Source organism: Mus caroli, chromosome 4 (genome assembly GCF_900094665.2).
Source record: "Mus caroli chromosome 4, CAROLI_EIJ_v1.1, whole genome shotgun sequence".
In the NCBI taxonomy this organism is placed as follows: domain Eukaryota; kingdom Metazoa; phylum Chordata; class Mammalia; order Rodentia; family Muridae; genus Mus; species Mus caroli.
In genome coordinates, this window is record NC_034573.1 from 100,244,503 (window position 1) to 100,250,168 (window position 5,666).

The following is a 5,666-nucleotide window of genomic DNA, read 5'->3' on the forward strand; positions in this document are numbered from 1 at the left end:
CCCACCCACAAGAGGGGTCTTTCCCCCTTGATCACTAATTGAGAAAATGCCTTACAGTTGGATNTCATGGAGGCATTTCCTCAACTGAAGCTCCTTTCTCTGTGATAACTCCAGCTGTGTCAAGTTGACACAAAAATAGCCAGTACAGGTGTGTTGATGGAAATGGTGTGAAGTCATGATGACGCCTGAGCTCCATGTAGTATGAGTGAGTCAGTGGTCCAGTTACAACAGCCTGTGCTGATGTCTGTGGCCAAGTCACCACCAAAGGTCATGAAGATGTCTGTGGTCTGGGATGCCGCCAGAAGCCATGTGTCCTAAGGGCTGTGTTGAGCTGGTCCCATCCCTTGCTCCTGGTGACAGAGGTGTCAGCTGACAAACTCAGCTACCACCCAGGCCCAAATTCAGAGCTAGCTTTGAGTTGGCCCACCCTTATATCTATCTTGCCACACCACCTCCAGTAGGATCTGTGTGACAAGTTCCACAGACTGAGGGGATTGACCTCAAAAGGGGGAGGTCTCCTGGAAGAGTTGTGAAACTCTTCGCTGGAGAAAAAATATTGAGCCGTAGTTCTCATGGCAATCTATCTGTTTTATTTTCTCTTATTCCTTTTCTTATTTACATGTTCCTGGTAGCCTAGGCCAAGATCTTAAGTGATAATAATGGGTAAGAAACCATTCCTAGAGATGGGGCCAATAACATGACCTTATCCCCAGGGAAAACAATGCTTTATTTTCTAAATCATTTACAAAACTATTATGAAAGAATTAAAATCGTTTAAATTAATACATTGAAGATTATAAAAAAATCAGGCAATAGATATTAAATAATAATTGACCATGGGGCTGGAAAGTTAGTTCAGTGGTTAAGAGCTCTGACCGTTAAAGATTTATTAACCTGCTCCTGGAAATATACCACTAGCCTTGGATGACAGCCCCCACTGAATACATCCTTTTAAAATTGTTATATTTTGATGATTTATAATGATGTTATCTGTTCTGTTTGTGATTCACTGAATGTATAGTTTAAGAGTTATAATGCTTGGATGATTTTTGTGCTTTACTCTGCCAAATGATTTTTGTTAGTATCTGTGATTGTTTCACTGGCTATAGTTTCTAAGAGATGTAATGTTTGGTTTTTTAATGTATAAAACCCCCTGCTTGAGATCTGCAGGATAAATTCAGATTCAAACTGCCTCTGTGCTTGTTTCTGTTTGTCACCGCCAAATCCTTACCCACCTAGCTTCAAGGACCCTCATTCCAGGAACCCCCATACCCGACTGGGGTGGTCCATGGCACTATCTCATATATAATAAGCTGCTGGAGTTCTCGAAATGGCTGGTCCTGTCTAACCATAGCTGAAGGGTCTTTATGGTTTTAGGAAACAGCAGGATATTCAAGAGGAGTCTCAGCAAATGTCCAGTGTTGATGGTGTAGCAGAAACCAGAGGCCTTGAACCAAACCAATGACTCACTGCAATGAACATTTGCAAATAAAGCTGTTTGGGTAAAAGGATATACTGTGTGGCAGACTGAAGCTTCCAATGCCAGTACTTCTGTAGAATCCAAAATAAGTTCAAGACCACCTAGCCCCTCCCCCTCTGAAGGGACTTTCAGAAACATAGCGGTCAAAATGACTAAGTCTACAGCTGCCAAAACAAAATGAACTGTTCTCAGAAAAATAACCATAACAAGATTAGCAGCTCCCAGAGAAATTCCCCTACCCTGCCCCACACTGAATTCTGAGAAAAAAAACACAAACCACCCTGACCTTGCTAGAACTCCCTGTGATGTTAATAGCTGTGACATTAATAGTGACCCATAAGTTCAAGATGTACTGCTGCTTTGCTGATAAAATCATAATAACCAACCATGGGGGTAGACAGAGTGAGTCACTAGGCCAAAGGGTTACTTAGTCACCCTATGCAAACCAACGAATGCCTGTAAGGGTTACTTGCTACACCAATGAGAACAAGCCAGCTAGCCCTGTTGCCTAAATCTGCTCCTTACAAGGTATAAAAAGTGTATTCTTGGTTTGTTCTGGGTCTCTCCTCTGGCCTATGTGCTGAGAGGAGAGTCCCCAACACATTGGATCAATAAAAACCTCTTGTGATTTGCAGCAATGGCGATATCTGTGGTCTTTGTGAGTGAGGGTCTTTTGATGGACTCCAACACTTCAAAAGAATATGTGAGAGAGGCTGGAAAGGTGGAGAAGCTGAGTGGCCTGTGACTGGCATGAGAGGAGGCTGGGGTTGATAGAGGACAGTCATTGCCCAGAGGGGTTAGTGTTATAGTTTTGTTTTGCTTTTGTTTTCATTTTCTTAAGATTAATTAATTAATTAATTCTATATAAGTACACTGTAGTTGTCTTCAGACACACCAGAAGAGGGCATTAGATCTCATTACAGATGGTTGTGAGCTACCATGTGGTTGCTGGGATTTGAACTCAGGTCCTCTGGAAGAACAGTCAGTGTTCTTAACCCCTGAGCCATCTCTCCAGCCCTGTTTTTGTTTTCTTTTGCAGGAAATGTTACACAGGTGGGGGTGGACATAGAAAACTGGGGAATGAGTGGGATTGGGGTTCATGATGTGAAATTCCCAAACAATCAATAAAAAATATTATGTTGAGAAAAAAAGGCGGGGTGTGCTCTTGAGTTCTCGAAGACAGAGCTTTGAGAACAATATTCTCTAAACCCAGTACTTGAATAGAGTGATTTCTTTCCTACCATATGGCCTGATGTCTAATTGCCAGATATCTTATTTAGGGTTTCATTGCTGTGAATAGACACCATGACCAAGGCAACTTTTATAAAGACAACATCTTCTACATGTAGCTATATGGTGGGAGTGCCATTTGTTGAAGATGCTGTCTTTTCTCCAGTGCATATTTTTCGCATCTCTGTCACTCAGTGGCTGTAGTTATGTTGCCTGTGTCTGGGTCAGCAATGCCAGTCTATGGATTGATGTGTCTGTTTCTGTGCCAGCACTGTGACCTATCTTTTACTTCTCTAAGATTTTAGCTAAGACTTCTAGTACCATACTCAGTAGGAATGAGGGAGTGGCCACACCCACCTTCACATTTCCCTGAATTCACCTAGACCCAATTTTAATTCTAGGCCCTGATCTCCTTTTTCTTATTTACTTTAGAAGAAATATTTTTAGGGTAAGTATTTCTGTATTGTTCTTCAGCCTCTTCTAAATATCTGGAAGCCTTGTCATAGCTTGTTGCTAATCTCAGACTTTAGGAAAGACAAGCTGGAGAGATGGCTTTTAATATCCAAAATGAATTCAAGATCACCCAGTACCTTCCCACTTCGAAAAGGACTTTCCAAACTGTACTAGCAGGCCAAGTGCAGAGCCAGAAGCTGGCTGACTAAACAAATGTAAAAACATAGTTTTTGTGGTCAAAATGATTAAGCTTGCAGCTACCAAAACAATATTAGTTGTTCTCAGAGAAATAACCATAACAAGATTAGCAATTCTCCTGCCCCCCTGCCCCACACTGAATTCTGACAAAGACCACAAACCACCCTGACCTTGTTGCAAGAATTCCCCTGACGTTAATAGCTGTGACGTTAATGTACTATTACTTTGCTGACCAAATCATAATAACCCACCATGGGGGCAAGCAAAGTGAGTCACTAGGCCAAAGAGTTACTTAGTCACTATACAAACCAACCAATGACACCAATGAGAAAGAACCCTGTTGCTCAAATCTTATACAAAGGTATAAAAAGTGTGTTCTTTCTTTGTTCTTGGTCTCTCCTCTGGCCTGAGTGCTGGGAGGGAAGTCCCCAACATGTTGGAATAATTAAAATCCTCATGGGTTTTGCAGCAATGGCGGCAGTCTATGTGGTTCTTGTGAGTAAGGGTCTTTTGATGAACTACAACATTTGGTGCATTGGCCGGGAAGACCCTCCTCAGGGGGACACAGACACCGCACATTGGAGGTAAAGTGGAATCCCTCCCTGCCTATCTGTCTGTCTGTCTGTCTGTCTTGTTCACTTGTGCGTCCTCCACTAGACCACCTTCTGATTCTGTTTTGCTTTTGGTTTGTCTGGTTTCAGGTTCTGGTTTCAGGTCTGGTTTTGATCCCAAGGGGACAACTGGTTATCTTGGTTTGGTTTTAGGCCAGTCTTAGGTTTGGGGGGCTTTCTCATGGAGAGGGGCCCATTTGGGGTGATTGCAGTGACAGGCAGATGTGCCAAAATGTCGCAGGCCACAACGCTGGAGGACGCTCCAGTGTCAAGCTGGGAAGTTGGATCTGAAACAGTCCTTCTCAACCCAGCAGCAGCTAGGGTTCAGTATACGCCTGGAACAGATAGTGTCAGGCTTCTTTGGAAATCACGTGTAAGACGCCCTGTATTGGTCTTGTTTGTGTTTGTCATTTTCTGTGGTACTGTGATTCTATGGTGGTTGCCTGAAAATGGTTTATGTGTGTGTGTTATGTGTCTCTTTGTGTTCGGACTTGGACTAACGACTGATGACTGTTTTTGAGTTATGCCCTCTAGAAAAAGCCTAAGAATCCTGTCAGACCCCAATGCTGACCTCTTCCTTTTAGATCCTCAGCTGCACTGCTTCCCAGTCTCCAACTCCAGGGAGCAGTGGCCCTGCCCACAGACCTGGAGCCCAGGGAAGAACGAGCTCAGAAAACCCAGAGCAAAAGAGGGGTGGTCCCTGAGAAATCAGTGGCCCTGGATGTTGTGGCTGCTGAAGGGGAGATAGAGGAGGCTGTGGGAGTGGCTGGCCAGGAGTGTCCTATGGTGTTCATTGCCCTGGTTGCTTTTCATACTTGCCTAATGGTGTTTCCCTTTCCCCTGCATCCCTTTTCTTGTTAGCAACAGAAAAATGCTTTCACTTTGAGATGTCAGTGGTCCAGCACCGCTGTGAGAGCTGGGCTCCCTTCCCTGCCCCGTGTGTCTTCTCGGGCCCCCTCCCTGCTGGCCATGAGTCTGTTCCAAGCTCCAGCAAGAGAGGCATCCACCCACTTGGGGCTTCCTCTGTCCAATGTAAGAAGCACCTGCAAGTGTAACCGCCAGGGTCTGATGGGGGTCTTGTCTCTGTGGGGCTAGAAAGTGCCCCAACAATTTGACCAAGGTAGGAGGAAGTTACAGAAGTTAGGAGAAGGACAGGGTAAGTCGGTAAGAAAGTTAGCGTAAGTTGATAAGAAAGTGCAGAGGAGGGGAAATGAAGGAACAATAGAGGTCTGGAAAGAAGTGAGCTAAGAGCAAAGCTTCAGCAGACTCAGGAGAGATGAATGACAGTGGCAAATAGAGAGGTTAACAGTGAGAAGAAGTGAAAATAGAGATGAAGGAGATTAGAGAGGTCTGAGATGAGAGAGATACTCTGAATGAGAAATATTTAGAGGAGGAACCAGTAAATAAGAGACAGTCAAGAGGAAGAGTTGAGGAAACATGAGGCTGACAGAGACCAGAGTCAGAATCAGAGATGTGCAGTGAGGCAGAAGGATAAACCAGGGTAGAGGCAAACTATGAGAGAAAATGAGTGACAGAATAGGGATGTGATAATTAGGTAACATCCAAAGGAAGCAAAGTCAAGGAGGAGGAACAAAAGATAGATAGATAGATAGATAGATAGATAGATAGATAGATAGATAGATAGATAGATAGATGATAGATAGATAGATAGATAGATAGATAGATAGATAGAT